General features: G+C 33.7%; 1 pseudogene; it reads left to right on the plus strand.

Annotated features, from left to right (window-relative positions):
• Positions 1-349: 349 nt before the first annotated feature.
• Positions 350-1450, plus strand: LOC116560964 (annotated as a pseudogene).
• The last annotated feature ends 11824 nt before the right edge of the window (positions 1451-13274 follow it).

Genomic DNA, 13274 nt, shown 5'->3' on the forward strand with positions numbered 1-13274 from the left:
TAGTTCACAATCATGTGACACATACAAAGTAGATTATTGCACAACATAACAAAGCCCATCTCTACAAAAAATACAAAAATTAGTTGGGCATGTTGGCATGTGCCTGTAGTCCCAGCTATTTGGGAAGCTGAGGTGGGGGGATCACCTGAGAACAGGAAAGGTTAAGGCTGCAATGAGCTGTGATTGAACCACTGCACTCAAGCCTGGGTGACAGAGTGAGCCCCTGCCTCAAAATAAATAAATAAATAAATAAAATAGAAGGAAACTGCATTTCCAGAGAGAGACACACCAAGCAGGACTGAAAACGGTTAGTCTAAGGGGATTTTCAGGACAGATTTCAGAAACCGTGATGAACAGAATGGCCCCAGAGAATCCCCAGCCAGACCCTTCCATCAACAGGAATGATTTCAGCATTAAGGTGATATCACCACAGGATCGCGCTAAATATCATCATGAAGGTGATACCACCACAGGATCCAGAAACAGAACAAACAGGCGAGAGTACTCCCAGAGAGTATCGTCCTCATAGTCCCAGTTTCATTCTGTCATCCAAGCATGAATGCAGTGGCTCGGTCTCGGCTCACTGCAGCCTCAACCTCTCAGGCTCAAGTGATTCTCCCACTGCAGCCTCCCGAGTAACCGGGAATACAGCAACACGGAGAAGGCATCAAGAACGTACTTCATTCACCTGCGAACAGTATGAAGAGCAACAAGCTCTGTTTAGCGAGACCATGTTCCCAGATAGAAATTGTCGGGAGAAACTAGCTTTGAAACTCGACCTACCGGAGTCAACAGTAAAGGTTTGGTTCGGAAACCGGCGATTCTAACAGAAAAAGCAGCAGCAGCAGCAGCAATCAGCAACGCAACCAATCCAGATCCTTCTATCCAAGAAGGATGTGCCCACCTCCTGAGAACATCTATCATTTCTTATGCTTTTTCTCCTGTGGTTTCAGATTTCTACAGCTCCCTCCACCTGAGCCCTTAGACCTTCCAATTGGGCGTGGAACTCTGACCTTCACTGAGAGTCCCACAAGTGATTTCCAAATGCAAGATCCTCAGTGGGAGAAGCTGGTAGCCTCAGTTCCTGCTTTGTACTCTGATGCCTATGACATATCCCAAGTCGTAGAACTATACGATCTTCCTGATGAGAATGAGATATCCAGCTCTTTTTTCCGCTATCTGTATCAGTATTTCTCACCCACAAAGCACCAGGTAGGAGGACAGGGTTCCTCTCTTACCATCTTTGCTGGTCCAGCTGTAGGTCTATCTCCTGTACAAACCTGGCCCAGTATGAGAAGCCAAGGTTTTAAAGCCTACAGTCTAACAGATAGCCTAGAATTCTAGAAAACCTCCAATATGGTAGACTTTGGATTTCTCCGATCAGAGTACTAATAAATACAGACCATTTAGAAAAGAGGCCTTAAAATTTATTTTTATATATTGAAAAAAGCAAAAAGAAAGAAAAATGACTGGGCACGGTGGCTCACGCCTGTAATCCCAGCATTTTGGGAGGCTAAGGCAAGTGGATCACCTGAGGTCAGGAGTTTGAGACCAGCCTGGCCAACATGGCGAAACCCTTTCTCAATAAAAAAATTTTTTTTAATTTAAAAAATTAAAAAAATAAACAAATAAAATAAGTAGATTACCTGAGGAAATTAGTCATAATTCTTTATAAGTACTGTGCTAGGAAAAACTCTCACTTTACCTTGGAATAAAATGTATTTATTGATATATTTGATGGTTAGTTTTACGTGTCAACTTGACTTAGTCATGGGGTACCCTGCTTTCTGGCCAACCATTATTTTAGGGCATATCTGTGAGGGTGTTTTCAGAAAAGATTAGCAGTTGAATCAATAGACTGAGTAAAGCAGATTGCCCTCTCCAATATGGGTAGGACTCGTCCCGTCTTGTGAAGACCTAAACAGAACAAAAAGGCAGAGGAAGTGAGAATAGTATCTCCCTGCTTGACTATCCGAGCTGAAACATCAGCCTTCTCCCGCCCTTGAACTGGAACTTACATCATCAGTGCTCCTAGTTCTCAGGCCTTTGAGCTTGAACTAGAACTTACACAATCAGTTCTCCCAGTTCTCATGCCTTTAGTCTTGGCCCAAAACTACACCTCCTTCTTTCATTGGTCTGTAGGTAATGAAACTTCTTAGCTTTTATAGTCACCATATAACCAATTCCTTATATTAAATCTCTCCCTCTCTTTCTCTCTGTCAGTCTGTCCTTCTGTACTTTTCTCTCTCCAAATACACACACACACACACACACACACACACACACACGCACACACACATATATGTGTTTATGTATTTGGAAAGAGAAAAGCACAGAAATATGTGTGTATACACACACATATCCGTATGTGTATATGTATCTTCAATCGGTTCTATTTCTCTGGAAAATTCTGACTAATAAAGTATGCCATTATTGTCATAAATTATTTTTTTTTTCTTTTCCTGATCATCATCTGCCTCTTCACAAAGTTTAGTGTGTATATTTGCAACAAGAAAGCATATAATTTCTTCATTATGGTACAAGGAAATGACACTATATTCCTAGCTTATTTTGTTATTTTATGAAAACTGTATTGGGTTAAATGATTTTTCTTTTATTTGATAAATGTTGGATTGTATATTATATAATTATATATTATATAATTATTGTATATATTTTATTATATATAAATATATGTATTATTGTAATATATATTATTGATATACAATAATATATATAATAATATAATAAGATCCAACATTTATATTATATGTATAGTGAATAGTGCTATATATATAGTAAATAGTGCTGTATTAGGCATTGATGAGAATGACCTGATCCCTGACTTTATGGCATGACAGTTTAGCCTAAGAAGATAATATATGATATTTGAAAAATATTCATAGACTCATTAATTAAGGATCTAAATGGTTTTCTTTGCTGTAGACTTCCAGTATTTTATCCACATATTATGTTAATACGTCATTTTGTTTCTCTTTAACCTTTGTCAATTTGATAGGTAGAAAATTGTACCAGATTGATGTTTAATTTGACTTGTTTCTTTAATATCAAGGTTAATTTTACATGTTTATTATTTATTTAGGGCTGCAATTTTTGTTATTGATGTTTTCATGAGCTATTATTGATTAATAACATGTTTATATGTAAATTGTTCATATTTTCTCTGTAAGATTACCAAAATACATTCCTAATTTTGCCTGTGATTTTGAATTTTATTTACAGTGCTTGGAAACAGGCAGTTTGAATTTTTAATATTAAATCAATAAATGGTAGCTAACAATAATGAAGTGCTAAGTGTTCCCAAACACTATATAGTACTTCACATATTTTATCTTGTTTAACTTCACCACAGCCTTACTAAATGATGCTTATTATTATCTTTGTTTTATACATGAGAAAGTAAAAACGTTTTAAAGAAGGTTATTTAACTTCAATGAATTTATTCAACTAGGATAATGAACTTAACCTGTAATGTTATTCCTTCAGTCTCTGTCTTGAGTGCCATATTTAGGAAACAAATGTACTTGCTTCAACATTATTATGTATTGCTGTGTGTGTGTGTTCTTATATTTTCATCTACAATGCATGAAATAATTGAATAACTTAAAGTATAAAATTTCTGCAATCAATTTTGGTCCATGGTGGAAGGTAGTAATAGAATAGGGAGCTAAATCTGTATATAGACCCTGACCCAATCCTGAGTTGACACCTGAAGCATTCATGGTCAGGAGAAATTCATAGAGGCCCAAAGAAAAGCAACTGGAAAGAACTGAGCAAAGATCTCAGCTTCCCCACTCCTGAAGAGATAGGCTTTAGAATGTGTCACCTGACAGTCTAACTGTCTTATAGAACAAAAATCCACAAAAATCCACAAAAATCCAGAGTTTCTACAAATATTAACTTGATATCTAGAATACAGTCTAAAACTATTTTAACTATTCTATTGAAGCAGCAATTACAAACAAACATTGTGGTGATTTCAAATATTGAAATTACCTGATAAAGATTTCATAGCTATATTTTACATTTAAAGACAGTAAGAAAAAATATAGCCTTAATAAATGAGCAGATAGTGAATCTCAACAGTGAAATAGAAATGTGAAAACAAAATCACAATGGAATTTCCAGAATGGAAAATACAATATCTGAAGTTAAAAATCCACTAGATGGGCTTAATAACAAATAAAAGTGACAGAAGCAGGCACAACTGTACTTAAAGTTAGATTAGTACAAATTACCCAAGACAAAGAGCTGAGAAAGAAAAATTGTTAAAAAATGGGATCTTGGTGATCTGTGGAACAATATGAGAATATATTAAATATGTGTAATTAGTACCAGATGGAAATATTTTTTAAATGGGACAGAAAAAATAATGAAAGAAATAGTAAAATAAATTTTCTAAAATTTGGGGGAAAAAATCAACTTACAGATACAAGAAGCTCAGTGAGCCTTAAAGATGATGAACACAAAGAAGACCATAATGATACTCAATATAATCAAATTGCCTATACTCAAAAACAGAAAAATAATAAAAGCAGCCTGGGATAACACATTGCTTAGAGAGGAACAAACATTCAAATGACTGAATATTTCTCATGAGAAGCCAAAGACAACTCAAGAAAATGACACAGTATTCTTTTAAATTCTAATGGACACACAGAAGGGAGCATCGCACACTGGGGTCCGTTGAGGGGGACTATGGGAGGGACAGTGGGAGGTAGGGAGGTTGGGGAGGGATAACATGGAGAGAAGTGCCAGACATAGGTGATGGGAGGATGGAGGCAGCAAACCACATTGCCATGTATGTACCTATACAACAATCCTGCATGTTCTGAACATGTACCCCAGAACCTAAAGTGCAATAAAATATATATTTTTTAAAAATTCTGAAAGAAAGAATTGTCAAATCGGAATTCTTTATTCAGAAAAAGAAATCCTTCAAAAATGAAGGTGAAATGGACATTCTAAAATGAAAAGAAAATAGGACAATTTTGCTTGCAGTAATGGTCTAAAAAAAAACTAAAATGAGTTACTTAGAAAGAAGGGAACTGAAATGTGAAGAAAATTCGAAACATCATAAATGAAGTAATAGTAAAAGAAATGTTAAAAAAAAAGCAGTAAATAATATAAACTACTCATATCCTCTTAAGTTCTTTAAAATGTTTGACAGTTGAAAACTAAGATTATAACAGTCTGATGCTGTTTTCAGTGCATAAAGACGTAAAATACAAGGCAACTATAACATGAAACGAGATGGTAAGGGAACCTAAATGATGGTAATATTTCTAAATCCCATTTGAAGTGGTAAATCATTAATTTAACTCTGTGGAATTAAGTCTGTATATTATAATCCCTAGAGGAACCACTAAAAGAAATATAATTAGATAATAACAGATATGAAATGGAAAACTGAAAATGTTCAAATAATCCAGTAGAAGCTGGGAAAGAAGAAACAGGAAGAAAAAACAGATGGACAAATAGAAAACAGGTAATATAATAACAACTCTAAATCCAAATGCATGAATTACAATTAATGTAATTTGTCCAAACACAATAATTAAAAGGCAAAGTTGCCATAATGGAAGACAATGTATGGCTTAAATATATGGTATGCACAAAAAAACTTTCTTCAAATGTGATGATATAGATAGGTATGATGAAGGGATTCTAAAGTGGTCCCAGAATCCCCACCTCCTTATATATGTCCATGCATAATCCTCTTCCCTTATGTTTGAATGTGACTTATTTCTGCCCAGTAGAATACAACAAAAGTGGCTGAATGTGTATTACTTTGTTACATAAGTCTGGAACTCCATTCCTGGGAGGAAACTGTCTCTCCCTTGATAGCTTTAAGAAAAAGAAAAGAAAAAGTTGCTATGTCATATCCTGACTTGAGAGGACCACATGGCAAAGAAGCTGAGGATGAACTCCTGCTAACAATCAGCAAGGAACTGAAGACCTCAGTCTGACAACCCACAGACCCACAACCACCTTGTGAGCAAGGAAGCAGATTCTTCAGTTGATGCTGTAGCTCAGAGAATTACTTTGATTACAGCCTTACAGAGGACACTATTACACCTTGCCTGGACTCCTGAACCAAATAAACTGAGATTTTTTAAATTCCTGTTTTAAGATGTACAACTCTTACAGAAATTAAATTTATAATTTGAGAACTTGTTTTAAAAAATATACAATTTGAAGGAGTTAAATAGGCAGAGCACAGAGAATGTTTCTGTGGAAATGCTCTGAAGGATACTACAATGATGGATACAAGTCATTATACATTTGTCCAGATGCATAGAATGCACAATTCTGAAAAGTGAACACTAATGTAACCTATGAACTTTGAGTGATTATGATGTGTCAGTGTAGGCTGATGAATTGTAACACCTGTACCACTCTGGTAGGGGATGTTAATAATGGGAGAAGCTATGTATGCAAAGAAACAGGGGGTATATAATAAATATCTATACCTTTGTCTCAATTTTCTGTGAATCTAAAGCTGCTCTAAAGATAATCTTAAAAAGAAAAATCTCCAGGCCCAGATGGTTTCACTGAATTCTACTGTTTGAAAAAACATAAGAATTATGATCAATTATACACATTCTGCACAATTTCTTCCAGAACATAGAAGAAGGAACACTTTATTTTGTAAAACACTGATACTAAAACCAAAGAGAGTACAAAAAAAAGAAAGAATAAATAAAACTACAAAGGAATACCACTTAAGAATATGAATGCAAAGATATTTAACAAATTATTAGCAAATCAAATTCAGCAATATGTGCCTAGAATTATAAACCATGAAAACGTGGATTGTGTTCCAGGAATACAAGTCCAGTTAAATATTTAAAAATCAGTGTGATCCATACTGTGGCTAATGAAAAAAAAAATTATGTTATTATATATTAGGCTGGTGCAAAAGTTTTTGTGATTTTTGCCATGACTTGGCATTTGCATTGCAATAGCAAAAACTGTGATTATTTTTCACCAATCTATAAATGAATGCAGAAAAAGCACTTGTCAAAATCCAGAACTCATTTGTGATAAAAACTTCCAGAAAATTTCAAATAGAGAGAAGCATTGTGAACTTAATAAAGACACAAACAAAAACCTACAGTAAATATCATATTGAATAGTGAAAAAATAATAGGACTAATTAGGAGCAAGGCAATGATATCTGCTGTCAACACTTCTATTCAATATATATAATGGCAATCTGAAAATATAGCAATATAATAACTAAAATTTCTGGCCAGTAAAATAAGACAAATACATAAATAAACAAATAAAAGCATACATATCACAGAGGAAAAAATAAAATTGTTTCTAATTGCAAATTGCATGATCGTCTATTAGAAAACCCAAGAAATCATAAATAATCATTTTTTAAAAATAAAATGTTTTCTATGACTAATAAGTAATTTTGACAAAGTCAGGGAATGAAAGGTCAGTGCAGAAAATTCAATAATATTTTATTATATAAATAAAATATTACTGGAAAGTAAAAATAACTACCATTTACACTGGTTCAAAAAATGGAACACTAATATATAAATATAACAAAACATGCACAAGACCTGTATGCTAAAAAATACAAAATTTTAACAAAAGCAATAAAAAAGGCACCTAGATAGATGGAGAGACATACCACATCTAGGAATTAGAAGACAACATAATAAAAGACAATTCCTCCCCAAATTGATCAATAACATTCTGAGAATTTTATATATCTATAGACAAGCTGACTCTAAAATTTATATGGAAAATCAAAAGAACTAGAATAGACAATTTTGAATAATCAAAGTAAACTTGGAGAAGTCATACAACCTAACTTTAAGGCTTTAGTAATTAACACTGTGGTATTGGCAGAAGGATAGATGCATAGATCAATGGACCAGAATAACAAGTACAGAAATAGAATGACAAAAATATGGCCATTTGGTCTTTTACAAGATTGTAAAAGCAATTCAATGGGGAAATATAATCTTTTCAACAAATTGCATACAAAAAAAATCTCAACCTAAATCTTACATCTTATACTAAAAATAACTCAAAGTTGATTATATATGTAAATGTAAAATAAAAAACTTTAAAACTTTTAGGAAAAAAGATCAGGCGAATAAATCTTAGATGTAGCACTAAAAGCACAATCCACAAAATTAAAAAATTACTTATCAAAACTGTAACAAACTTTTGCTCTATGATACATTGTTAAGGAAATGAAAATACAAGCTATATAGTTAGATAAATATTTGCAAATTGTGTATCTATCAAAGAACCTGTGTTAAACTCTAAATCACTTTCAAGAAAGCAAAAACTCAAAATAAGAAAACAAATAACCTAATTTTAAAAAGGAGCAAAGGACTTGAACAGATACTTCATGTAAGAGATTATATGGATGGCAAATAAGCACATGAATGTTGTTCAACATCATAAATTATTAGGGAAATGCTGACTGGAACCACTACATGATATCATTATACACATTATAATAACTAATCAACACCCAAGTACTGATAAAATAACAAGTACTGACGAGCCTGAAGAACAACTGGAGCTCTCATACACTGACGGTATGAATGCGAAAGGCACAACCTATCTACAGAGTAATTTGGCAATGTTTTATAAAGTTAAAAATATCCTTACCAGATCATGATACTTGGGTACTTAGACAAGAAAAAGGAAAACTTGTATTTGCATGAAAATCTATATACAAATTTGTAATTGCCACTCCCTTTATAATTGCCCCAAATTGGAAACAACCCAAACCTCCAAGGATGTATGAATAGAAAAGCTGGCAAAGCCATATATGGAATGGTTCAGCAACAAAAATGGCAAGAGGGACAATCTATTCATAAATCTCAAAGGCATTATGCTGAGTGAAATAGCCATGCTCAAATGTAATTGCACATTTATGTACAATTACAACGATATGGCATTTTTGAAAACACAAAACTATAGTAATGGGGTTAGGAGTAGGGAGGCAGGGAAAATGTAACTATAAACAGACAGCATGAAGAAATATTTTGGGGTGATTTAAGAGTTGTCTTCTGATTGTGATTATTACATAAATCTATGCATGTGTTAAAATTCATATAACTGCACGCCAAAAAGTTTATTTTAGCGTATGATAGTTAAAAATTAAATTAAAAAGAAGTTATAGACCTAAGGAATATGCACTTATTGAATAGTCATGTAACTTAAAAAGCACCTCGCAGAAGTCTGTGAAGTTATAAAATAGGTTTTAAAATATTTAAGAGTGACCTAGACAATGATAGATGCTCAATAACCTAAAAATCTCTTGTTTCAATAAACAGCAGACTTATTTTCTTTTGCCTCAAACCATATCCTAAACAAGCCTTCTAATAATAATTGTTCTAGTTTCCAGAAATGCTGAGACTGCAACATATGAACATTTTCTCAAGTCGCTTAAGCCCCTTCTGTTCTACTTTTCTTGAATTTCATAATGCCAAAAGACCATTGTGATCCTGGTTATATTAGCTGGCATTGTATGAGGTCCTAGACAGGTTTCACTAATATAAAATGTGATTGTTGATAAAAACTTCCTTGACAGTTTAACAAAATACAGATTCGATTACAAAGCCAGTAGAAGATCCTTGGGAATTTTAAATGAGGATATGCCTATTTCATAAAATTCGACTGATTCTCTGAATAATATTATTAAAGGTCAGTACCGCAGCTGTGTATTTGATGAGCAGCTGTGTGAACTACCAGGAACAATGAACTGTCTGATTGGCACGAGACCCAGCCGTGCCAGCAGTTAGGATGGAAGGACTTTGAACAGATTTAGAACAAGTAGCTACTGGGTCCTGCTGTGGACACCCTAACTATTGGAGAGTTTAAAGCAAATGGAATAAAGATAGTGCAATTTGAGAATAATATAGACATCCTATGGCGACTAGGGTTGTGATGAGGAAAGAACAGAGAATGTTCCCTAAGGCAACAGAGACTATCTCTTCAAAAGCATTAAATGAATTTAAGTCTTTTAGTTTGAGAATATCAAAGTAGGATGTTTTTGACAGCATTTGTTGAAATGGAAAAAGTCACACAATCCCACTTTCTACTGGCAAGGTGACACTTAAATCCTATTTACTTAAATCTAGAATTTATCTTGGATTTATATGAGCCTGCAATGACGTGGTAAAATTTATCTTTCCAGGAGTATGGTAGGAAAATAAAGAAACATATAATGAGTTCTTAAGTAAAACAAGAGAGTCAGCAGCCTACAAATGCATGTGTATATTTCTTGCTGGTAAATAGAGTTGATTTTTATTTTATTCATCATTATTTGAACAATTGCTCTGTGTGTGCATGTGTGTGTGCACACGTGTGTGTGTAACATGAGTATTAGTCTTCATACATATAATGCCAAATATGGAAAAAACTCTCAGTAGCATGTTTTACAGTTTTTATTTCCAATCACAGTTTGTTATTTTTTCTTACCTTAATTACATGCAGTTATCTATAGTTTATTTTGATTATCTTACCATTACCTTCCTGCAGTCTCTTTATCATTTATCCTCTTTATCCAAAGCAGATGACCTTCAGACTTGAACTGCAGCATTGGCTCTTCTCTGCGACCCCAGCCTGTTGCCTACCCTACAGATTTGAGGACGTGCCAGTATTTATAATCATGTAAATCAATTTCTTAAAATAAATCTTCTGTATATATGTATACATCCTAGTGGTTCTGTTTCTTTGGAGAACCTTAACTAATAAAATCACCATTCTATACAGAGAAGGTTGAGTATGAATGTGGAAAAATGATCAGCGAAGCTTGGCAGTCATGCAGAAGCAAGTAATTTTTAAAGCTGGTAGATTATATGAACAACAAATGAATATTTACTACCTTCAGTCTTCACCTCAAAAATGCCTACCAGTGGCATGAAAACCATAGATGAAATTGTTTTGTATAAACTTTCTTGAATAAACATAAATTAAGATAACATAAAACATACATTTGCATTCAACCATGTATTAATCTTTATTTTAAAGGTAAAATGAAGATCACTTTTTTCTTTTTTCACGTAACTATTTTTTTATGGCAGTATCTCGAAGATCACATTTTTCTTTTTTCACATAACTATTTTTTTATGGAGGTATCTCTTGCAATAAAACAATATTTCTTTTTCACTGTTCTTTTAATCTGTTAAATATTAAATCATCTTCAATATAATTCCTGTTGTTTCATATATAAGTGGAAACCAAAAAGTCCTTGGGCCTTTTTTGACAATTTATTATATCTGACTGCAGAAGATAAGAACTAAAAATGTTCATTTGTTTTCTAAAAAGCCCTTTAAGACATAGAGAAGAGAGAGTTATGCAACATGTTACTAAGCTAACCATACACACACACACACACTCACACACAACATGTATATATGTATATACATACACACACACGCACATATATACATGTTTTAGTAATCTCTAGCCTTCCAAATTTCTCTACCATATTCTCTTTTTTCCCACTAATTATTCTGCCTCCTTCTCCCCAACCACTACATGCACAATACAAACCATCTCTAGAACATTTTACTCTTTCAGGTCATCTAAAGACTGGCAACAAGGAGAAGGCTTCTCTGTGCAATTCACACATCTCCTCACTCAGTAAAACAAAAGGAAGATCCTCTTAGTCATCATTTTTCTAGAGCAAAATAGCAAAAATTATATATCTTTATAACTGATTTTTTTCAGCTATAAAATATAGTTTTTAAATCCTTTGATGACTTTTTTTGGATCTTCTCTTCATCCCTCTCAATGGACTACCCATATATTTGTGCTGGCCTCTCCAAGGTTCTCTACCTTTCATACTGATTCATTCTGTCTTGATCCATCTGGTTTTACATTTCAGAAAAGCCTAGTAATTATTTTGTGTAGCATTCACCACATGCAGTTAGGTATTTAAGCAATGTTATAGCAATCATTGATCACACTTTTTCTATCTGTTTCGCTAGGCTTTTTTTTTAACTTTTATACTATATTTATATTTTTTCCAGAAACTGATAATATGCTGTTACTTACCCCTATATTTTAAATCTTTACCTAAGAATATAATCTGATGTACCCATGAGTGAATCTTTCTTTTCAGCTTCTTGGGAAACTATACTAAAATGTCATTAGCCCATGAACATCCTCCAATGTAAAGAGTTCAAGGAGGATAAGGCTTAGTTTGCATGGAGAATCTTCAGAGACACAGGCATCAAAGTCTGTGCAGGACATGGGCTATGCACCAGGTCTGTGTCTGCTGGGGCTAAACTGGATGAGAACAGAGTCAACTTTTAAATTGACTGATCATTATGATAAAAGGATTGACTTTTATTTTTATTCTTTTGAGCAGAAGAATGAGCTGGAATCCTGGCTGACTTATCCTGAATGATTACATAACATGCAATTATCAGTAGCAATAGAGAATGGGACGAAAAATTTCTCAGGAAATCTCTGAACCTCATTTTAGGAATAATTTAAACATCAGTGATAAGAAATATTTAATCTAGCTTTTACTAAAGTCTTTTCTTTGGAACATTAATTCTGCTTTATGTCTTAAAAAAAAAGAAAAAGAAAAACTCTCTAAAGAAATAAGTTTGGGAAATGCTAGGTTCAACAAAGTTAAAACCAGTTTCGTTTTTGCAAGAGAGCTAGAAGCCTTTAACACCCCAGTGTATACGGTGAATTTTTAAAAGGGGGGATATAATATGTAGCATTTATCAACATATTGCATTAAAGAAACATTTTTAAAGGAGATTCTTAGAGAAGTATTCTACAGATCACACATTGAAAAATGCTGCTCAAATCAGAATTGGCAATAGATAGCAAATTGATATGATTGCACTAAGTGGATTTTTTTTTTTCGTTTTTCCCAGAAAAATCTGCCAAATAAGAGCAAAATATCCTGAGGGCAAGTAAACATATGGACTAGGAAATCAAAAAAGTTCTGGATAACCATCCTGCAAATGCTTCAACGTGAGCTATACTTTTAGTAATAATTGGCCTCCAGATTGTTCTGGAAATACGCTATTGACAGGAAATGGAAATCAACACATGCCCTACCAAACACCTTTTTAAACTGCTGCTTTTCCCAAGCAATAATACTTTCTTCCTTCTCTCCAGAGCCAAGGGTAGTCTTACCAATATCCAGTCTGCTAGAGGCTGGGAAAAAGTCCAGCAGAGCCATGGGTGAGCACTTCCCCATTCAAAAAGAGTGATCACATTGATTAGTAGCTACTCTG

Source organism: Sapajus apella, unplaced genomic scaffold (genome assembly GCF_009761245.1).
Source record: "Sapajus apella isolate SASKATOON/1434 unplaced genomic scaffold, GSC_monkey_1.0 scaffold28, whole genome shotgun sequence".
In the NCBI taxonomy this organism is placed as follows: domain Eukaryota; kingdom Metazoa; phylum Chordata; class Mammalia; order Primates; family Cebidae; genus Sapajus; species Sapajus apella.